At 45.8% G+C, this 20,513-nt stretch overlaps 25 non-coding genes across 25 annotated transcripts; all 25 read right to left on the bottom strand.

The window, feature by feature from the left end:
• Positions 1-657: 657 nt before the first annotated feature.
• On the bottom strand, positions 658-773 carry Trnal-caa. The gene is made up of 2 exons: positions 736-773; positions 658-703 (listed from the first exon to the last, which is right to left on the bottom strand). It is a non-coding gene; the product is annotated as a tRNA-Leu (tRNA).
• Positions 774-1,475: 702 nt separating this feature from the next.
• Trnal-caa lies at positions 1,476-1,591 on the bottom strand. The gene is made up of 2 exons: positions 1,554-1,591; positions 1,476-1,521 (listed from the first exon to the last, which is right to left on the bottom strand). It is a non-coding gene; the product is annotated as a tRNA-Leu (tRNA).
• Positions 1,592-2,293: 702 nt separating this feature from the next.
• Positions 2,294-2,409, bottom strand: Trnal-caa. The gene is made up of 2 exons: positions 2,372-2,409; positions 2,294-2,339 (listed from the first exon to the last, which is right to left on the bottom strand). It is a non-coding gene; the product is annotated as a tRNA-Leu (tRNA).
• Positions 2,410-3,111: 702 nt separating this feature from the next.
• Positions 3,112-3,227, bottom strand: Trnal-caa. Its single transcript has 2 exons — positions 3,190-3,227; positions 3,112-3,157 (listed from the first exon to the last, which is right to left on the bottom strand). It is a non-coding gene; the product is annotated as a tRNA-Leu (tRNA).
• Positions 3,228-3,929: 702 nt separating this feature from the next.
• On the bottom strand, positions 3,930-4,045 carry Trnal-caa. Its single transcript has 2 exons — positions 4,008-4,045; positions 3,930-3,975 (listed from the first exon to the last, which is right to left on the bottom strand). It is a non-coding gene; the product is annotated as a tRNA-Leu (tRNA).
• Positions 4,046-4,747: 702 nt separating this feature from the next.
• On the bottom strand, positions 4,748-4,863 carry Trnal-caa. The gene is made up of 2 exons: positions 4,826-4,863; positions 4,748-4,793 (listed from the first exon to the last, which is right to left on the bottom strand). It is a non-coding gene; the product is annotated as a tRNA-Leu (tRNA).
• A 702-nt stretch (positions 4,864-5,565) lies between these two features.
• On the bottom strand, positions 5,566-5,681 carry Trnal-caa. The gene is made up of 2 exons: positions 5,644-5,681; positions 5,566-5,611 (listed from the first exon to the last, which is right to left on the bottom strand). It is a non-coding gene; the product is annotated as a tRNA-Leu (tRNA).
• A 702-nt stretch (positions 5,682-6,383) lies between these two features.
• Trnal-caa lies at positions 6,384-6,499 on the bottom strand. Its single transcript has 2 exons — positions 6,462-6,499; positions 6,384-6,429 (listed from the first exon to the last, which is right to left on the bottom strand). It is a non-coding gene; the product is annotated as a tRNA-Leu (tRNA).
• Positions 6,500-7,201: 702 nt separating this feature from the next.
• Positions 7,202-7,317, bottom strand: Trnal-caa. Its single transcript has 2 exons — positions 7,280-7,317; positions 7,202-7,247 (listed from the first exon to the last, which is right to left on the bottom strand). It is a non-coding gene; the product is annotated as a tRNA-Leu (tRNA).
• Positions 7,318-8,010: 693 nt separating this feature from the next.
• On the bottom strand, positions 8,011-8,126 carry Trnal-caa. The gene is made up of 2 exons: positions 8,089-8,126; positions 8,011-8,056 (listed from the first exon to the last, which is right to left on the bottom strand). It is a non-coding gene; the product is annotated as a tRNA-Leu (tRNA).
• A 702-nt stretch (positions 8,127-8,828) lies between these two features.
• Trnal-caa lies at positions 8,829-8,944 on the bottom strand. The gene is made up of 2 exons: positions 8,907-8,944; positions 8,829-8,874 (listed from the first exon to the last, which is right to left on the bottom strand). It is a non-coding gene; the product is annotated as a tRNA-Leu (tRNA).
• A 693-nt stretch (positions 8,945-9,637) lies between these two features.
• Positions 9,638-9,753, bottom strand: Trnal-caa. Its single transcript has 2 exons — positions 9,716-9,753; positions 9,638-9,683 (listed from the first exon to the last, which is right to left on the bottom strand). It is a non-coding gene; the product is annotated as a tRNA-Leu (tRNA).
• A 693-nt stretch (positions 9,754-10,446) lies between these two features.
• On the bottom strand, positions 10,447-10,562 carry Trnal-caa. Its single transcript has 2 exons — positions 10,525-10,562; positions 10,447-10,492 (listed from the first exon to the last, which is right to left on the bottom strand). It is a non-coding gene; the product is annotated as a tRNA-Leu (tRNA).
• Positions 10,563-11,255: 693 nt separating this feature from the next.
• On the bottom strand, positions 11,256-11,371 carry Trnal-caa. Its single transcript has 2 exons — positions 11,334-11,371; positions 11,256-11,301 (listed from the first exon to the last, which is right to left on the bottom strand). It is a non-coding gene; the product is annotated as a tRNA-Leu (tRNA).
• A 702-nt stretch (positions 11,372-12,073) lies between these two features.
• Trnal-caa lies at positions 12,074-12,189 on the bottom strand. The gene is made up of 2 exons: positions 12,152-12,189; positions 12,074-12,119 (listed from the first exon to the last, which is right to left on the bottom strand). It is a non-coding gene; the product is annotated as a tRNA-Leu (tRNA).
• A 702-nt stretch (positions 12,190-12,891) lies between these two features.
• Positions 12,892-13,007, bottom strand: Trnal-caa. Its single transcript has 2 exons — positions 12,970-13,007; positions 12,892-12,937 (listed from the first exon to the last, which is right to left on the bottom strand). It is a non-coding gene; the product is annotated as a tRNA-Leu (tRNA).
• Positions 13,008-13,709: 702 nt separating this feature from the next.
• Positions 13,710-13,825, bottom strand: Trnal-caa. Its single transcript has 2 exons — positions 13,788-13,825; positions 13,710-13,755 (listed from the first exon to the last, which is right to left on the bottom strand). It is a non-coding gene; the product is annotated as a tRNA-Leu (tRNA).
• Positions 13,826-14,527: 702 nt separating this feature from the next.
• Positions 14,528-14,643, bottom strand: Trnal-caa. The gene is made up of 2 exons: positions 14,606-14,643; positions 14,528-14,573 (listed from the first exon to the last, which is right to left on the bottom strand). It is a non-coding gene; the product is annotated as a tRNA-Leu (tRNA).
• A 702-nt stretch (positions 14,644-15,345) lies between these two features.
• Positions 15,346-15,461, bottom strand: Trnal-caa. Its single transcript has 2 exons — positions 15,424-15,461; positions 15,346-15,391 (listed from the first exon to the last, which is right to left on the bottom strand). It is a non-coding gene; the product is annotated as a tRNA-Leu (tRNA).
• A 702-nt stretch (positions 15,462-16,163) lies between these two features.
• Positions 16,164-16,279, bottom strand: Trnal-caa. Its single transcript has 2 exons — positions 16,242-16,279; positions 16,164-16,209 (listed from the first exon to the last, which is right to left on the bottom strand). It is a non-coding gene; the product is annotated as a tRNA-Leu (tRNA).
• A 702-nt stretch (positions 16,280-16,981) lies between these two features.
• On the bottom strand, positions 16,982-17,097 carry Trnal-caa. Its single transcript has 2 exons — positions 17,060-17,097; positions 16,982-17,027 (listed from the first exon to the last, which is right to left on the bottom strand). It is a non-coding gene; the product is annotated as a tRNA-Leu (tRNA).
• A 702-nt stretch (positions 17,098-17,799) lies between these two features.
• Positions 17,800-17,915, bottom strand: Trnal-caa. The gene is made up of 2 exons: positions 17,878-17,915; positions 17,800-17,845 (listed from the first exon to the last, which is right to left on the bottom strand). It is a non-coding gene; the product is annotated as a tRNA-Leu (tRNA).
• Positions 17,916-18,617: 702 nt separating this feature from the next.
• On the bottom strand, positions 18,618-18,733 carry Trnal-caa. The gene is made up of 2 exons: positions 18,696-18,733; positions 18,618-18,663 (listed from the first exon to the last, which is right to left on the bottom strand). It is a non-coding gene; the product is annotated as a tRNA-Leu (tRNA).
• Positions 18,734-19,435: 702 nt separating this feature from the next.
• Positions 19,436-19,551, bottom strand: Trnal-caa. The gene is made up of 2 exons: positions 19,514-19,551; positions 19,436-19,481 (listed from the first exon to the last, which is right to left on the bottom strand). It is a non-coding gene; the product is annotated as a tRNA-Leu (tRNA).
• Positions 19,552-20,253: 702 nt separating this feature from the next.
• Trnal-caa lies at positions 20,254-20,369 on the bottom strand. The gene is made up of 2 exons: positions 20,332-20,369; positions 20,254-20,299 (listed from the first exon to the last, which is right to left on the bottom strand). It is a non-coding gene; the product is annotated as a tRNA-Leu (tRNA).
• Positions 20,370-20,513: the final 144 nt, after the last annotated feature.

Below are 20,513 nucleotides of genomic sequence, written 5' to 3' on the forward strand. Positions count from 1 at the left end.
TGATGTAATTGTCGCATCCACGTTGCCACAGTAGACCGGCATCAGTTCTGCACCCGTTACACGTTCGCCAGGTGCAGCCGCACAACTATAGCGCAGAATGTACCACCAAAAGAGTTTCTCAAATCCGTATAATCACGGCACTCAATACATTTTGTTCGAAACTAAGTCGTCTGTTACAGACATCAGAGATTAGACAGAATGCAGAGGTCTATCTGTCGAGTAATATCTCAAGTTTTGGTCACGTTGTAATCTCCATAAAGTAATATTTTGAGTATATGAATTTATTTCGAGTTCTCTGTATTTCATCAGCGACTGTTATTGTACAGAGGATGTACTGGTCAGCCTGCACTGTTTCCTCACACTGTCGTTAGCACTCTGCATCTCCAGACAAGAGTCGTTTTCGTACCACAAGTGTCCCTTTTGACGTGTTTGCGGCTGTGGCGCGGAAGTAACCTCACGAGGGAACGTCGTATTTACAACCAACACTCTCTGTTTGTAGCTCACACTACCGAAGAAACAGTTTGGTTGCCGTAGGTGCGCTTGTGTTTGATACAAATTTTTGATTTCACTTAGGAGAACACGGCCAGAATCGTGCTGTTGCACTTTACAAAGGATCTCAATGATACACAGGGTGCTCCAGAGAAGCGACAAAATCTGTGTCAGGAGTGGGATTCGAACCCACGCCCTCATTCGAGGACCAGAAGGCTCTAGCTGCTACTGCAGCCAAGGTTTTTCCTTGAGTCTGGCACCTTAGACCGCTCGGCCATCCTGACACTTGATTTGTTGCTCCTCGTTTGGTCTATTAGAGAACTTACAGTTGATGTAATTGTCGCATCCACGTTGCCACAGTAGACCGGCATCAGTTCTGCACCCGTTACACGTTCGCCAGGTGCAGCCGCACAAATATAGCGCAGAATGTACCACCAAAAGAGTTTCTCAAATCCGTATAATCACGGCACTCAATACATTTTGTTCGAAACTAAGTCGTCTGTTACAGACATCAGAGATTAGACAGAATGCAGAGGTCTATCTGTCGAGTAATATCTCAAGTTTTGGTCACGTTGTAATCTCCATAAAGTAATATTTTGAGTATATGAATTTATTTCGAGTTCTCTGTATTTCATCAGCGACTGTTATTGTACAGAGGATGTACTGGTCAGCCTGCACTGTTTCCTCACACTGTCGTTAGCACTCTGCATCTCCAGACAAGAGTCGTTTTCGTACCACAAGTGTCCCTTTTGACGTGTTTGCGGCTGTGGCGCGGAAGTAACCTCACGAGGGAACGTCGTATTTACAACCAACACTCTCTGTTTGTAGCTCACACTACCGAAGAAACAGTTTGGTTGCCGTAGGTGCGCTTGTGTTTGATACAAATTTTTGATTTCACTTAGGAGAACACGGCCAGAATCGTGCTGTTGCACTTTACAAAGGATCTCAATGATACACAGGGTGCTCCAGAGAAGCGACAAAATCTGTGTCAGGAGTGGGATTCGAACCCACGCCCTCATTCGAGGACCAGAAGGCTCTAGCTGCTACTGCAGCCAAGGATTTTCCTTGAGTCTGGCACCTTAGACCGCTCGGCCATCCTGACACTTGATTTGTTGCTCCTCGTTTGGTCTATTAGAGAACTTACAGTTGATGTAATTGTCGCATCCACGTTGCCACAGTAGACCGGCATCAGTTCTGCACCCGTTACACGTTCGCCAGGTGCAGCCGCACAAATATAGCGCAGAATGTACCACCAAAAGAGTTTCTCAAATCCGTATAATCACGGCACTCAATACATTTTGTTCGAAACTAAGTCGTCTGTTACAGACATCAGAGATTAGACAGAATGCAGAGGTCTATCTGTCGAGTAATATCTCAAGTTTTGGTCACGTTGTAATCTCCATAAAGTAATATTTTGAGTATATGAATTTATTTCGAGTTCTCTGTATTTCATCAGCGACTGTTATTGTACAGAGGATGTACTGGTCAGCCTGCACTGTTTCCTCACACTGTCGTTAGCACTCTGCATCTCCAGACAAGAGTCGTTTTCGTACCACAAGTGTCCCTTTTGACGTGTTTGCGGCTGTGGCGCGGAAGTAACCTCACGAGGGAACGTCGTATTTACAACCAACACTCTCTGTTTGTAGCTCACACTACCGAAGAAACAGTTTGGTTGCCGTAGGTGCGCTTGTGTTTGATACAAATTTTTGATTTCACTTAGGAGAACACGGCCAGAATCGTGCTGTTGCACTTTACAAAGGATCTCAATGATACACAGGGTGCTCCAGAGAAGCGACAAAATCTGTGTCAGGAGTGGGATTCGAACCCACGCCCTCATTCGAGGACCAGAAGGCTCTAGCTGCTACTGCAGCCAAGGTTTTTCCTTGAGTCTGGCGCCTTAGACCGCTCGGCCATCCTGACACTTGATTTGTTGCTCCTCGTTTGGTCTATTAGAGAACTTACAGTTGATGTAATTGTCGCATCCACGTTGCCACAGTAGACCGGCATCAGTTCTGCACCCGTTACACGTTCGCCAGGTGCAGCCGCACAAATATAGCGCAGAATGTACCACCAAAAGAGTTTCTCAAATCCGTATAATCACGGCACTCAATACATTTTGTTCGAAACTAAGTCGTCTGTTACAGACATCAGAGATTAGACAGAATGCAGAGGTCTATCTGTCGAGTAATATCTCAAGTTTTGGTCACGTTGTAATCTCCATAAAGTAATATTTTGAGTATATGAATTTATTTCGAGTTCTCTGTATTTCATCAGCGACTGTTATTGTACAGAGGATGTACTGGTCAGCCTGCACTGTTTCCTCACACTGTCGTTAGCACTCTGCATCTCCAGACAAGAGTCGTTTTCGTACCACAAGTGTCCCTTTTGACGTGTTTGCGGCTGTGGCGCGGAAGTAACCTCACGAGGGAACGTCGTATTTACAACCAACACTCTCTGTTTGTAGCTCACACTACCGAAGAAACAGTTTGGTTGCCGTAGGTGCGCTTGTGTTTGATACAAATTTTTGATTTCACTTAGGAGAACACGGCCAGAATCGTGCTGTTGCACTTTACAAAGGATCTCAATGATACACAGGGTGCTCCAGAGAAGCGACAAAATCTGTGTCAGGAGTGGGATTCGAACCCACGCCCTCATTCGAGGACCAGAAGGCTCTAGCTGCTACTGCAGCCAAGGTTTTTCCTTGAGTCTGGCGCCTTAGACCGCTCGGCCATCCTGACACTTGATTTGTTGCTCCTCGTTTGGTCTATTGGAGAACTTACAGTTGATGTAATTGTCGCATCCACGTTGCCACAGTAGACCGGCATCAGTTCTGCACCCGTTACACGTTCGCCAGGTGCAGCCGCACAAATATAGCGCAGAATGTACCACCAAAAGAGTTTCTCAAATCCGTATAATCACGGCACTCAATACATTTTGTTCGAAACTAAGTCGTCTGTTACAGACATCAGAGATTAGACAGAATGCAGAGGTCTATCTGTCGAGTAATATCTCAAGTTTTGGTCACGTTGTAATCTCCATAAAGTAATATTTTGAGTATATGAATTTATTTCGAGTTCTCTGTATTTCATCAGCGACTGTTATTGTACAGAGGATGTACTGGTCAGCCTGCACTGTTTCCTCACACTGTCGTTAGCACTCTGCATCTCCAGACAAGAGTCGTTTTCGTACCACAAGTGTCCCTTTTGACGTGTTTGCGGCTGTGGCGCGGAAGTAACCTCACGAGGGAACGTCGTATTTACAACCAACACTCTCTGTTTGTAGCTCACACTACCGAAGAAACAGTTTGGTTGCCGTAGGTGCGCTTGTGTTTGATACAAATTTTTGATTTCACTTAGGAGAACACGGCCAGAATCGTGCTGTTGCACTTTACAAAGGATCTCAATGATACACAGGGTGCTCCAGAGAAGCGACAAAATCTGTGTCAGGAGTGGGATTCGAACCCACGCCCTCATTCGAGGACCAGAAGGCTCTAGCTGCTACTGCAGCCAAGGTTTTTCCTTGAGTCTGGCACCTTAGACCGCTCGGCCATCCTGACACTTGATTTGTTGCTCCTCGTTTGGTCTATTAGAGAACTTACAGTTGATGTAATTGTCGCATCCACGTTGCCACAGTAGACCGGCATCAGTTCTGCACCCGTTACACGTTCGCCAGGTGCAGCCGCACAAATATAGCGCAGAATGTACCACCAAAAGAGTTTCTCAAATCCGTATAATCACGGCACTCAATACATTTTGTTCGAAACTAAGTCGTCTGTTACAGACATCAGAGATTAGACAGAATGCAGAGGTCTATCTGTCGAGTAATATCTCAAGTTTTGGTCACGTTGTAATCTCCATAAAGTAATATTTTGAGTATATGAATTTATTTCGAGTTCTCTGTATTTCATCAGCGACTGTTATTGTACAGAGGATGTACTGGTCAGCCTGCACTGTTTCCTCACACTGTCGTTAGCACTCTGCATCTCCAGACAAGAGTCGTTTTCGTACCACAAGTGTCCCTTTTGACGTGTTTGCGGCTGTGGCGCGGAAGTAACCTCACGAGGGAACGTCGTATTTACAACCAACACTCTCTGTTTGTAGCTCACACTACCGAAGAAACAGTTTGGTTGCCGTAGGTGCGCTTGTGTTTGATACAAATTTTTGATTTCACTTAGGAGAACACGGCCAGAATCGTGCTGTTGCACTTTACAAAGGATCTCAATGATACACAGGGTGCTCCAGAGAAGCGACAAAATCTGTATCAGGAGTGGGATTCGAACCCACGCCCTCATTCGAGGACCAGAAGGCTCTAGCTGCTACTGCAGCCAAGGTTTTTCCTTGAGTCTGGCGCCTTAGACCGCTCGGCCATCCTGACACTTGATTTGTTGCTCCTCGTTTGGTCTATTAGAGAACTTACAGTTGATGTAATTGTCGCATCCACGTTGCCACAGTAGACCGGCATCAGTTCTGCACCCGTTACACGTTCGCCAGGTGCAGCCGCACAAATATAGCGCAGAATGTACCACCAAAAGAGTTTCTCAAATCCGTATAATCACGGCACTCAATACATTTTGTTCGAAACTAAGTCGTCTGTTACAGACATCAGAGATTAGACAGAATGCAGAGGTCTATCTGTCGAGTAATATCTCAAGTTTTGGTCACGTTGTAATCTCCATAAAGTAATATTTTGAGTATATGAATTTATTTCGAGTTCTCTGTATTTCATCAGCGACTGTTATTGTACAGAGGATGTACTGGTCAGCCTGCACTGTTTCCTCACACTGTCGTTAGCACTCTGCATCTCCAGACAAGAGTCGTTTTCGTACCACAAGTGTCCCTTTTGACGTGTTTGCGGCTGTGGCGCGGAAGTAACCTCACGAGGGAACGTCGTATTTACAACCAACACTCTCTGTTTGTAGCTCACACTACCGAAGAAACAGTTTGGTTGCCGTAGGTGCGCTTGTGTTTGATACAAATTTTTGATTTCACTTAGGAGAACACGGCCAGAATCGTGCTGTTGCACTTTACAAAGGATCTCAATGATACACAGGGTGCTCCAGAGAAGCGACAAAATCTGTGTCAGGAGTGGGATTCGAACCCACGCCCTCATTCGAGGACCAGAAGGCTCTAGCTGCTACTGCAGCCAAGGTTTTTCCTTGAGTCTGGCGCCTTAGACCGCTCGGCCATCCTGACACTTGATTTGTTGCTCCTCGTTTGGTCTATTAGAGAACTTACAGTTGATGTAATTGTCGCATCCACGTTGCCACAGTAGACCGGCATCAGTTCTGCACCCGTTACACGTTCGCCAGGTGCAGCCGCACAAATATAGCGCAGAATGTACCACCAAAAGAGTTTCTCAAATCCGTATAATCACGGCACTCAATACATTTTGTTCGAAACTAAGTCGTCTGTTACAGACATCAGAGATTAGACAGAATGCAGAGGTCTATCTGTCGAGTAATATCTCAAGTTTTGGTCACGTTGTAATCTCCATAAAGTAATATTTTGAGTATATGAATTTATTTCGAGTTCTCTGTATTTCATCAGCGACTGTTATTGTACAGAGGATGTACTGGTCAGCCTGCACTGTTTCCTCACACTGTCGTTAGCACTCTGCATCTCCAGACAAGAGTCGTTTTCGTACCACAAGTGTCCCTTTTGACGTGTTTGCGGCTGTGGCGCGGAAGTAACCTCACGAGGGAACGTCGTATTTACAACCAACACTCTCTGTTTGTAGCTCACACTACCGAAGAAACAGTTTGGTTGCCGTAGGTGCGCTTGTGTTTGATACAAATTTTTGATTTCACTTAGGAGAACACGGCCAGAATCGTGCTGTTGCACTTTACAAAGGATCTCAATGATACACAGGGTGCTCCAGAGAAGCGACAAAATCTTTGTCAGGAGTGGGATTCGAACCCACGCCCTCATTCGAGGACCAGAAGGCTCTAGCTGCTACTGCAGCCAAGGTTTTTCCTTGAGTCTGGCGCCTTAGACCGCTCGGCCATCCTGACACTTGATTTGTTGCTCCTCGTTTGGTCTATTAGAGAACTTACAGTTGATGTAATTGTCGCATCCACGTTGCCACAGTAGACCGGCATCAGTTCTGCACCCGTTACACGTTCGCCAGGTGCAGCCGCACAAATATAGCGCAGAATGTACCACCAAAAGAGTTTCTCAAATCCGTATAATCACGGCACTCAATACATTTTGTTCGAAACTAAGTCGTCTGTTACAGACATCAGAGATTAGACAGAATGCAGAGGTCTATCTGTCGAGTAATATCTCAAGTTTTGGTCACGTTGTAATCTCCATAAAGTAATATTTTGAGTATATGAATTTATTTCGAGTTCTCTGTATTTCATCAGCGACTGTTATTGTACAGAGGATGTACTGGTCAGCCTGCACTGTTTCCTCACACTGTCGTTAGCACTCTGCATCTCCAGACAAGAGTCGTTTTCGTACCACAAGTGTCCCTTTTGACGTGTTTGCGGCTGTGGCGCGGAAGTAACCTCACGAGGGAACGTCGTATTTACAACCAACACTCTCTGTTTGTAGCTCACACTACCGAAGAAACAGTTTGGTTGCCGTAGGTGCGCTTGTGTTTGATACAAATTTTTGATTTCACTTAGGAGAACACGGCCAGAATCGTGCTGTTGCACTTTACAAAGGATCTCAATGATACACAGGGTGCTCCAGAGAAGCGACAAAATCTGTGTCAGGAGTGGGATTCGAACCCACGCCCTCATTCGAGGACCAGAAGGCTCTAGCTGCTACTGCAGCCAAGGTTTTTCCTTGAGTCTGGCGCCTTAGACCGCTCGGCCATCCTGACACTTGATTTGTTGCTCCTCGTTTGGTCTATTAGAGAACTTACAGTTGATGTAATTGTCGCATCCACGTTGCCACAGTAGACCGGCATCAGTTCTGCACCCGTTACACGTTCGCCAGGTGCAGCCGCACAAATATAGCGCAGAATGTACCACCAAAAGAGTTTCTCAAATCACGGCACTCAATACATTTTGTTCGAAACTAAGTCGTCTGTTACAGACATCAGAGATTAGACAGAATGCAGACGTCTATCTGTCGAGTAATATCTCAAGTTTTGGTCACGTTGTAATCTCCATAAAGTAATATTTTGAGTATATGAATTTATTTCGAGTTCTCTGTATTTCATCAGCGACTGTTATTGTACAGAGGATGTACTGGTCAGCCTGCACTGTTTCCTCACACTGTCGTTAGCACTCTGCATCTCCAGACAAGAGTCGTTTTCGTACCACAAGTGTCCCTTTTGACGTGTTTGCGGCTGTGGCGCGGAAGTAACCTCACGAGGGAACGTCGTATTTACAACCAACACTCTCTGTTTGTAGCTCACACTACCGAAGAAACAGTTTGGTTGCCGTAGGTGCGCTTGTGTTTGATACAAATTTTTGATTTCACTTAGGAGAACACGGCCAGAATCGTGCTGTTGCACTTTACAAAGGATCTCAATGATACACAGGGTGCTCCAGAGAAGCGACAAAATCTGTGTCAGGAGTGGGATTCGAACCCACGCCCTCATTCGAGGACCAGAAGGCTCTAGCTGCTACTGCAGCCAAGGTTTTTCCTTGAGTCTGGCGCCTTAGACCGCTCGGCCATCCTGACACTTGATTTGTTGCTCCTCGTTTGGTCTATTAGAGAACTTACAGTTGATGTAATTGTCGCATCCACGTTGCCACAGTAGACCGGCATCAGTTCTGCACCCGTTACACGTTCGCCAGGTGCAGCCGCACAAATATAGCGCAGAATGTACCACCAAAAGAGTTTCTCAAATCCGTATAATCACGGCACTCAATACATTTTGTTCGAAACTAAGTCGTCTGTTACAGACATCAGAGATTAGACAGAATGCAGAGGTCTATCTGTCGAGTAATATCTCAAGTTTTGGTCACGTTGTAATCTCCATAAAGTAATATTTTGAGTATATGAATTTATTTCGAGTTCTCTGTATTTCATCAGCGACTGTTATTGTACAGAGGATGTACTGGTCAGCCTGCACTGTTTCCTCACACTGTCGTTAGCACTCTGCATCTCCAGACAAGAGTCGTTTTCGTACCACAAGTGTCCCTTTTGACGTGTTTGCGGCTGTGGCGCGGAAGTAACCTCACGAGGGAACGTCGTATTTACAACCAACACTCTCTGTTTGTAGCTCACACTACCGAAGAAACAGTTTGGTTGCCGTAGGTGCGCTTGTGTTTGATACAAATTTTTGATTTCACTTAGGAGAACACGGCCAGAATCGTGCTGTTGCACTTTACAAAGGATCTCAATGATACACAGGGTGCTCCAGAGAAGCGACAAAATCTGTGTCAGGAGTGGGATTCGAACCCACGCCCTCATTCGAGGACCAGAAGGCTCTAGCTGCTACTGCAGCCAAGGTTTTTCCTTGAGTCTGGCGCCTTAGACCGCTCGGCCATCCTGACACTTGATTTGTTGCTCCTCGTTTGGTCTATTAGAGAACTTACAGTTGATGTAATTGTCGCATCCACGTTGCCACAGTAGACCGGCATCAGTTCTGCACCCGTTACACGTTCGCCAGGTGCAGCCGCACAAATATAGCGCAGAATGTACCACCAAAAGAGTTTCTCAAATCACGGCACTCAATACATTTTGTTCGAAACTAAGTCGTCTGTTACAGACATCAGAGATTAGACAGAATGCAGAGGTCTATCTGTCGAGTAATATCTCAAGTTTTGGTCACGTTGTAATCTCCATAAAGTAATATTTTGAGTATATGAATTTATTTCGAGTTCTCTGTATTTCATCAGCGACTGTTATTGTACAGAGGATGTACTGGTCAGCCTGCACTGTTTCCTCACACTGTCGTTAGCACTCTGCATCTCCAGACAAGAGTCGTTTTCGTACCACAAGTGTCCCTTTTGACGTGTTTGCGGCTGTGGCGCGGAAGTAACCTCACGAGGGAACGTCGTATTTACAACCAACACTCTCTGTTTGTAGCTCACACTACCGAAGAAACAGTTTGGTTGCCGTAGGTGCGCTTGTGTTTGATACAAATTTTTGATTTCACTTAGGAGAACACGGCCAGAATCGTGCTGTTGCACTTTACAAAGGATCTCAATGATACACAGGGTGCTCCAGAGAAGCGACAAAATCTGTGTCAGGAGTGGGATTCGAACCCACGCCCTCATTCGAGGACCAGAAGGCTCTAGCTGCTACTGCAGCCAAGGTTTTTCCTTGAGTCTGGCGCCTTAGACCGCTCGGCCATCCTGACACTTGATTTGTTGCTCCTCGTTTGGTCTATTAGAGAACTTACAGTTGATGTAATTGTCGCATCCACGTTGCCACAGTAGACCGGCATCAGTTCTGCACCCGTTACACGTTCGCCAGGTGCAGCCGCACAAATATAGCGCAGAATGTACCACCAAAAGAGTTTCTCAAATCACGGCACTCAATACATTTTGTTCGAAACTAAGTCGTCTGTTACAGACATCAGAGATTAGACAGAATGCAGACGTCTATCTGTCGAGTAATATCTCAAGTTTTGGTCACGTTGTAATCTCCATAAAGTAATATTTTGAGTATATGAATTTATTTCGAGTTCTCTGTATTTCATCAGCGACTGTTATTGTACAGAGGATGTACTGGTCAGCCTGCACTGTTTCCTCACACTGTCGTTAGCACTCTGCATCTCCAGACAAGAGTCGTTTTCGTACCACAAGTGTCCCTTTTGACGTGTTTGCGGCTGTGGCGCGGAAGTAACCTCACGAGGGAACGTCGTATTTACAACCAACACTCTCTGTTTGTAGCTCACACTACCGAAGAAACAGTTTGGTTGCCGTAGGTGCGCTTGTGTTTGATACAAATTTTTGATTTCACTTAGGAGAACACGGCCAGAATCGTGCTGTTGCACTTTACAAAGGATCTCAATGATACACAGGGTGCTCCAGAGAAGCGACAAAATCTGTGTCAGGAGTGGGATTCGAACCCACGCCCTCATTCGAGGACCAGAAGGCTCTAGCTGCTACTGCAGCCAAGGTTTTTCCTTGAGTCTGGCGCCTTAGACCGCTCGGCCATCCTGACACTTGATTTGTTGCTCCTCGTTTGGTCTATTAGAGAACTTACAGTTGATGTAATTGTCGCATCCACGTTGCCACAGTAGACCGGCATCAGTTCTGCACCCGTTACACGTTCGCCAGGTGCAGCCGCACAAATATAGCGCAGAATGTACCACCAAAAGAGTTTCTCAAATCACGGCACTCAATACATTTTGTTCGAAACTAAGTCGTCTGTTACAGACATCAGAGATTAGACAGAATGCAGACGTCTATCTGTCGAGTAATATCTCAAGTTTTGGTCACGTTGTAATCTCCATAAAGTAATATTTTGAGTATATGAATTTATTTCGAGTTCTCTGTATTTCATCAGCGACTGTTATTGTACAGAGGATGTACTGGTCAGCCTGCACTGTTTCCTCACACTGTCGTTAGCACTCTGCATCTCCAGACAAGAGTCGTTTTCGTACCACAAGTGTCCCTTTTGACGTGTTTGCGGCTGTGGCGCGGAAGTAACCTCACGAGGGAACGTCGTATTTACAACCAACACTCTCTGTTTGTAGCTCACACTACCGAAGAAACAGTTTGGTTGCCGTAGGTGCGCTTGTGTTTGATACAAATTTTTGATTTCACTTAGGAGAACACGGCCAGAATCGTGCTGTTGCACTTTACAAAGGATCTCAATGATACACAGGGTGCTCCAGAGAAGCGACAAAATCTGTGTCAGGAGTGGGATTCGAACCCACGCCCTCATTCGAGGACCAGAAGGCTCTAGCTGCTACTGCAGCCAAGGTTTTTCCTTGAGTCTGGCGCCTTAGACCGCTCGGCCATCCTGACACTTGATTTGTTGCTCCTCGTTTGGTCTATTAGAGAACTTACAGTTGATGTAATTGTCGCATCCACGTTGCCACAGTAGACCGGCATCAGTTCTGCACCCGTTACACGTTCGCCAGGTGCAGCCGCACAAATATAGCGCAGAATGTACCACCAAAAGAGTTTCTCAAATCCGTATAATCACGGCACTCAATACATTTTGTTCGAAACTAAGTCGTCTGTTACAGACATCAGAGATTAGACAGAATGCAGAGGTCTATCTGTCGAGTAATATCTCAAGTTTTGGTCACGTTGTAATCTCCATAAAGTAATATTTTGAGTATATGAATTTATTTCGAGTTCTCTGTATTTCATCAGCGACTGTTATTGTACAGAGGATGTACTGGTCAGCCTGCACTGTTTCCTCACACTGTCGTTAGCACTCTGCATCTCCAGACAAGAGTCGTTTTCGTACCACAAGTGTCCCTTTTGACGTGTTTGCGGCTGTGGCGCGGAAGTAACCTCACGAGGGAACGTCGTATTTACAACCAACACTCTCTGTTTGTAGCTCACACTACCGAAGAAACAGTTTGGTTGCCGTAGGTGCGCTTGTGTTTGATACAAATTTTTGATTTCACTTAGGAGAACACGGCCAGAATCGTGCTGTTGCACTTTACAAAGGATCTCAATGATACACAGGGTGCTCCAGAGAAGCGACAAAATCTGTGTCAGGAGTGGGATTCGAACCCACGCCCTCATTCGAGGACCAGAAGGCTCTAGCTGCTACTGCAGCCAAGGTTTTTCCTTGAGTCTGGCGCCTTAGACCGCTCGGCCATCCTGACACTTGATTTGTTGCTCCTCGTTTGGTCTATTAGAGAACTTACAGTTGATGTAATTGTCGCATCCACGTTGCCACAGTAGACCGGCATCAGTTCTGCACCCGTTACACGTTCGCCAGGTGCAGCCGCACAAATATAGCGCAGAATGTACCACCAAAAGAGTTTCTCAAATCCGTATAATCACGGCACTCAATACATTTTGTTCGAAACTAAGTCGTCTGTTACAGACATCAGAGATTAGACAGAATGCAGAGGTCTATCTGTCGAGTAATATCTCAAGTTTTGGTCACGTTGTAATCTCCATAAAGTAATATTTTGAGTATATGAATTTATTTCGAGTTCTCTGTATTTCATCAGCGACTGTTATTGTACAGAGGATGTACTGGTCAGCCTGCACTGTTTCCTCACACTGTCGTTAGCACTCTGCATCTCCAGACAAGAGTCGTTTTCGTACCACAAGTGTCCCTTTTGACGTGTTTGCGGCTGTGGCGCGGAAGTAACCTCACGAGGGAACGTCGTATTTACAACCAACACTCTCTGTTTGTAGCTCACACTACCGAAGAAACAGTTTGGTTGCCGTAGGTGCGCTTGTGTTTGATACAAATTTTTGATTTCACTTAGGAGAACACGGCCAGAATCGTGCTGTTGCACTTTACAAAGGATCTCAATGATACACAGGGTGCTCCAGAGAAGCGACAAAATCTGTGTCAGGAGTGGGATTCGAACCCACGCCCTCATTCGAGGACCAGAAGGCTCTAGCTGCTACTGCAGCCAAGGTTTTTCCTTGAGTCTGGCGCCTTAGACCGCTCGGCCATCCTGACACTTGATTTGTTGCTCCTCGTTTGGTCTATTAGAGAACTTACAGTTGATGTAATTGTCGCATCCACGTTGCCACAGTAGACCGGCATCAGTTCTGCACCCGTTACACGTTCGCCAGGTGCAGCCGCACAAATATAGCGCAGAATGTACCACCAAAAGAGTTTCTCAAATCCGTATAATCACGGCACTCAATACATTTTGTTCGAAACTAAGTCGTCTGTTACAGACATCAGAGATTAGACAGAATGCAGAGGTCTATCTGTCGAGTAATATCTCAAGTTTTGGTCACGTTGTAATCTCCATAAAGTAATATTTTGAGTATATGAATTTATTTCGAGTTCTCTGTATTTCATCAGCGACTGTTATTGTACAGAGGATGTACTGGTCAGCCTGCACTGTTTCCTCACACTGTCGTTAGCACTCTGCATCTCCAGACAAGAGTCGTTTTCGTACCACAAGTGTCCCTTTTGACGTGTTTGCGGCTGTGGCGCGGAAGTAACCTCACGAGGGAACGTCGTATTTACAACCAACACTCTCTGTTTGTAGCTCACACTACCGAAGAAACAGTTTGGTTGCCGTAGGTGCGCTTGTGTTTGATACAAATTTTTGATTTCACTTAGGAGAACACGGCCAGAATCGTGCTGTTGCACTTTACAAAGGATCTCAATGATACACAGGGTGCTCCAGAGAAGCGACAAAATCTGTGTCAGGAGTGGGATTCGAACCCACGCCCTCATTCGAGGACCAGAAGGCTCTAGCTGCTACTGCAGCCAAGGTTTTTCCTTGAGTCTGGCGCCTTAGACCGCTCGGCCATCCTGACACTTGATTTGTTGCTCCTCGTTTGGTCTATTAGAGAACTTACAGTTGATGTAATTGTCGCATCCACGTTGCCACAGTAGACCGGCATCAGTTCTGCACCCGTTACACGTTCGCCAGGTGCAGCCGCACAAATATAGCGCAGAATGTACCACCAAAAGAGTTTCTCAAATCCGTATAATCACGGCACTCAATACATTTTGTTCGAAACTAAGTCGTCTGTTACAGACATCAGAGATTAGACAGAATGCAGAGGTCTATCTGTCGAGTAATATCTCAAGTTTTGGTCACGTTGTAATCTCCATAAAGTAATATTTTGAGTATATGAATTTATTTCGAGTTCTCTGTATTTCATCAGCGACTGTTATTGTACAGAGGATGTACTGGTCAGCCTGCACTGTTTCCTCACACTGTCGTTAGCACTCTGCATCTCCAGACAAGAGTCGTTTTCGTACCACAAGTGTCCCTTTTGACGTGTTTGCGGCTGTGGCGCGGAAGTAACCTCACGAGGGAACGTCGTATTTACAACCAACACTCTCTGTTTGTAGCTCACACTACCGAAGAAACAGTTTGGTTGCCGTAGGTGCGCTTGTGTTTGATACAAATTTTTGATTTCACTTAGGAGAACACGGCCAGAATCGTGCTGTTGCACTTTACAAAGGATCTCAATGATACACAGGGTGCTCCAGAGAAGCGACAAAATCTGTGTCAGGAGTGGGATTCGAACCCACGCCCTCATTCGAGGACCAGAAGGCTCTAGCTGCTACTGCAGCCAAGGTTTTTCCTTGAGTCTGGCGCCTTAGACCGCTCGGCCATCCTGACACTTGATTTGTTGCTCCTCGTTTGGTCTATTAGAGAACTTACAGTTGATGTAATTGTCGCATCCACGTTGCCACAGTAGACCGGCATCAGTTCTGCACCCGTTACACGTTCGCCAGGTGCAGCCGCACAAATATAGCGCAGAATGTACCACCAAAAGAGTTTCTCAAATCCGTATAATCACGGCACTCAATACATTTTGTTCGAAACTAAGTCGTCTGTTACAGACATCAGAGATTAGACAGAATGCAGAGGTCTATCTGTCGAGTAATATCTCAAGTTTTGGTCACGTTGTAATCTCCATAAAGTAATATTTTGAGTATATGAATTTATTTCGAGTTCTCTGTATTTCATCAGCGACTGTTATTGTACAGAGGATGTACTGGTCAGCCTGCACTGTTTCCTCACACTGTCGTTAGCACTCTGCATCTCCAGACAAGAGTCGTTTTCGTACCACAAGTGTCCCTTTTGACGTGTTTGCGGCTGTGGCGCGGAAGTAACCTCACGAGGGAACGTCGTATTTACAACCAACACTCTCTGTTTGTAGCTCACACTACCGAAGAAACAGTTTGGTTGCCGTAGGTGCGCTTGTGTTTGATACAAATTTTTGATTTCACTTAGGAGAACACGGCCAGAATCGTGCTGTTGCACTTTACAAAGGATCTCAATGATACACAGGGTGCTCCAGAGAAGCGACAAAATCTGTGTCAGGAGTGGGATTCGAACCCACGCCCTCATTCGAGGACCAGAAGGCTCTAGCTGCTACTGCAGCCAAGGTTTTTCCTTGAGTCTGGCGCCTTAGACCGCTCGGCCATCCTGACACTTGATTTGTTGCTCCTCGTTTGGTCTATTAGAGAACTTACAGTTGATGTAATTGTCGCATCCACGTTGCCACAGTAGACCGGCATCAGTTCTGCACCCGTTACACGTTCGCCAGGTGCAGCCGCACAAATATAGCGCAGAATGTACCACCAAAAGAGTTTCTCAAATCCGTATAATCACGGCACTCAATACATTTTGTTCGAAACTAAGTCGTCTGTTACAGACATCAGAGATTAGACAGAATGCAGAGGTCTATCTGTCGAGTAATATCTCAAGTTTTGGTCACGTTGTAATCTCCATAAAGTAATATTTTGAGTATATGAATTTATTTCGAGTTCTCTGTATTTCATCAGCGACTGTTATTGTACAGAGGATGTACTGGTCAGCCTGCACTGTTTCCTCACACTGTCGTTAGCACTCTGCATCTCCAGACAAGAGTCGTTTTCGTACCACAAGTGTCCCTTTTGACGTGTTTGCGGCTGTGGCGCGGAAGTAACCTCACGAGGGAACGTCGTATTTACAACCAACACTCTCTGTTTGTAGCTCACACTACCGAAGAAACAGTTTGGTTGCCGTAGGTGCGCTTGTGTTTGATACAAATTTTTGATTTCACTTAGGAGAACACGGCCAGAATCGTGCTGTTGCACTTTACAAAGGATCTCAATGATACACAGGGTGCTCCAGAGAAGCGACAAAATCTGTGTCAGGAGTGGGATTCGAACCCACGCCCTCATTCGAGGACCAGAAGGCTCTAGCTGCTACTGCAGCCAAGGTTTTTCCTTGAGTCTGGCGCCTTAGACCGCTCGGCCATCCTGACACTTGATTTGTTGCTCCTCGTTTGGTCTATTAGAGAACTTACAGTTGATGTAATTGTCGCATCCACGTTGCCACAGTAGACCGGCATCAGTTCTGCACCCGTTACACGTTCGCCAGGTGCAGCCGCACAAATATAGCGCAGAATGTACCACCAAAAGAGTTTCTCAAATCCGTATAATCACGGCACTCAATACATTTTGTTCGAAACTAAGTCGTCTGTTACAGACATCAGAGATTAGACAGAATGCAGAGGTCTATCTGTCGAGTAATATCTCAAGTTTTGGTCACGTTGTAATCTCCATAAAGTAATATTTTGAGTATATGAATTTATTTCGAGTTCTCTGTATTTCATCAGCGACTGTTATTGTACAGAGGATGTACTGGTCAGCCTGCACTGTTTCCTCACACTGTCGTTAGCACTCTGCATCTCCAGACAAGAGTCGTTTTCGTACCACAAGTGTCCCTTTTGACGTGTTTGCGGCTGTGGCGCGGAAGTAACCTCACGAGGGAACGTCGTATTTACAACCAACACTCTCTGTTTGTAGCTCACACTACCGAAGAAACAGTTTGGTTGCCGTAGGTGCGCTTGTGTTTGATACAAATTTTTGATTTCACTTAGGAGAACACGGCCAGAATCGTGCTGTTGCACTTTACAAAGGATCTCAATGATACACAGGGTGCTCCAGAGAAGCGACAAAATCTGTGTCAGGAGTGGGATTCGAACCCACGCCCTCATTCGAGGACCAGAAGGCTCTAGCTGCTACTGCAGCCAAGGTTTTTCCTTGAGTCTGGCGCCTTAGACCGCTCGGCCATCCTGACACTTGATTTGTTGCTCCTCGTTTGGTCTATTAGAGAACTTACAGTTGATGTAATTGTCGCATCCACGTTGCCACAGTAGACCGGCATCAGTTCTGCACCCGTTACACGTTCGCCAGGTGCAGCCGCACAAATATAGCGCAGAATGTACCACCAAAAGAGTTTCTCAAATCCGTATAATCACGGCACTCAATACATTTTGTTCGAAACTAAGTCGTCTGTTACAGACATCAGAGATTAGACAGAATGCAGAGGTCTATCTGTCGAGTAATATCTCAAGTTTTGGTCACGTTGTAATCTCCATAAAGTAATATTTTGAGTATATGAATTTATTTCGAGTTCTCTGTATTTCATCAGCGACTGTTATTGTACAGAGGATGTACTGGTCAGCCTGCACTGTTTCCTCACACTGTCGTTAGCACTCTGCATCTCCAGACAAGAGTCGTTTTCGTACCACAAGTGTCCCTTTTGACGTGTTTGCGGCTGTGGCGCGGAAGTAACCTCACGAGGGAACGTCGTATTTACAACCAACACTCTCTGTTTGTAGCTCACACTACCGAAGAAACAGTTTGGTTGCCGTAGGTGCGCTTGTGTTTGATACAAATTTTTGATTTCACTTAGGAGAACACGGCCAGAATCGTGCTGTTGCACTTTACAAAGGATCTCAATGATACACAGGGTGCTCCAGAGAAGCGACAAAATCTGTGTCAGGAGTGGGATTCGAACCCACGCCCTCATTCGAGGACCAGAAGGCTCTAGCTGCTACTGCAGCCAAGGTTTTTCCTTGAGTCTGGCGCCTTAGACCGCTCGGCCATCCTGACACTTGATTTGTTGCTCCTCGTTTGGTCTATTAGAGAACTTACAGTTGATGTAATTGTCGCATCCACGTTGCCACAGTAGACCGGCATCAGTTCTGCACCCGTTACACGTTCGCCAGGTGCAGCCGCACAAATATAGCGCAGAATGTACCACCAAAAGAGTTTCTCAAATCCGTATAATCACGGCACTCAATACATTTTGTTCGAAACTAAGTCGTCTGTTACAGACATCAGAGATTAGACAGAATGCAGAGGTCTATCTGTCGAGTAATATCTCAAGTTTTGGTCACGTTGTAATCTCCATAAAGTAATATTTTGAGTATATGAATTTATTTCGAGTTCTCTGTATTTCATCAGCGACTGTTATTGTACAGAGGATGTACTGGTCAGCCTGCACTGTTTCCTCACACTGTCGTTAGCACTCTGCATCTCCAGACAAGAGTCGTTTTCGTACCACAAGTGTCCCTTTTGACGTGTTTGCGGCTGTGGCGCGGAAGTAACCTCACGAGGGAACGTCGTATTTACAACCAACACTCTCTGTTTGTAGCTCACACTACCGAAGAAACAGTTTGGTTGCCGTAGGTGCGCTTGTGTTTGATACAAATTTTTGATTTCACTTAGGAGAACACGGCCAGAATCGTGCTGTTGCACTTTACAAAGGATCTCAATGATACACAGGGTGCTCCAGAGAAGCGACAAAATCTGTGTCAGGAGTGGGATTCGAACCCACGCCCTCATTCGAGGACCAGAAGGCTCTAGCTGCTACTGCAGCCAAGGTTTTTCCTTGAGTCTGGCGCCTTAGACCGCTCGGCCATCCTGACACTTGATTTGTTGCTCCTCGTTTGGTCTATTAGAGAACTTACAGTTGATGTAATTGTCGCATCCACGTTGCCACAGTAGACCGGCATCAGTTCTGCACCCGTTACACGTTCGCCAGGTGCAGCCGCACAAATATAGCGCAGAATGTACCACCAAAAGAGTTTCTCAAATCCGTATAATCACGGCACTCAATACATTTTGTTCGAAACTAAGTCGTCTGTTACAGACATCAGAGATTAGACAGAATGCAGAGGTCTATCTGTCGAGTAATATCTCAAGTTTTGGTCACGTTGTAATCTCCATAAAGTAATATTTTGAGTATATGAATTTATTTCGAGTTCTCTGTATTTCATCAGCGACTGTTATTGTACAGAGGATGTACTGGTCAGCCTGCACTGTTTCCTCACACTGTCGTTAGCACTCTGCATCTCCAGACAAGAGTCGTTTTCGTACCACAAGTGTCCCTTTTGACGTGTTTGCGGCTGTGGCGCGGAAGTAACCTCACGAGGGAACGTCGTATTTACAACCAACACTCTCTGTTTGTAGCTCACACTACCGAAGAAACAGTTTGGTTGCCGTAGGTGCGCTTGTGTTTGATACAAATTTTTGATTTCACTTAGGAGAACACGGCCAGAATCGTGCTGTTGCACTTTACAAAGGATCTCAATGATACACAGGGTGCTCCAGAGAAGCGACAAAATCTGTGTCAGGAGTGGGATTCGAACCCACGCCCTCATTCGAGGACCAGAAGGCTCTAGCTGCTACTGCAGCCAAGGTTTTTCCTTGAGTCTGGCGCCTTAGACCGCTCGGCCATCCTGACACTTGATTTGTTGCTCCTCGTTTGGTCTATTAGAGAACTTACAGTTGATGTAATTGTCGCATCCACGTTGCCACAGTAGACCGGCATCAGTTCTGCACCCGTTACACGTTCGCCAGGTGCAGCCGCACAAATATAGCGCAGAATGTACCACCAAAAGAGTTTCTCAAATCCGTATAATCACGGCACTCAATACATTTTGTTCGAAACTAAGTCGTCTGTTACAGACATCAGAGATTAGACAGAATGCAGAGGTCTATCTGTCGAGTAATATCTCAAGTTTTGGTCACGTTGTAATCTCCATAAAGTAATATTTTGAGTATATGAATTTATTTCGAGTTCTCTGTATTTCATCAGCGACTGTTATTGTACAGAGGATGTACTGGTCAGCCTGCACTGTTTCCTCACACTGTCGTTAGCACTCTGCATCTCCAGACAAGAGTCGTTTTCGTACCACAAGTGTCCCTTTTGACGTGTTTGCGGCTGTGGCGCGGAAGTAACCTCACGAGGGAACGTCGTATTTACAACCAACACTCTCTGTTTGTAGCTCACACTACCGAAGAAACAGTTTGGTTGCCGTAGGTGCGCTTGTGTTTGATACAAATTTTTGATTTCACTTAGGAGAACACGGCCAGAATCGTGCTGTTGCACTTTACAAAGGATCTCAATGATACACAGGGTGCTCCAGAGAAGCGACAAAATCTGTGTCAGGAGTGGGATTCGAACCCACGCCCTCATTCGAGGACCAGAAGGCTCTAGCTGCTACTGCAGCCAAGGTTTTTCCTTGAGTCTGGCGCCTTAGACCGCTCGGCCATCCTGACACTTGATTTGTTGCTCCTCGTTTGGTCTATTAGAGAACTTACAGTTGATGTAATTGTCGCATCCACGTTGCCACAGTAGACCGGCATCAGTTCTGCACCCGTTACACGTTCGCCAGGTGCAGCCGCACAAATATAGCGCAGAAT

The sequence above is a fragment of the Schistocerca americana genome, unplaced genomic scaffold (genome assembly GCF_021461395.2).
Source record: "Schistocerca americana isolate TAMUIC-IGC-003095 unplaced genomic scaffold, iqSchAmer2.1 HiC_scaffold_361, whole genome shotgun sequence".
Classification (NCBI taxonomy): Eukaryota; Metazoa; Arthropoda; class Insecta; order Orthoptera; family Acrididae; genus Schistocerca; species Schistocerca americana.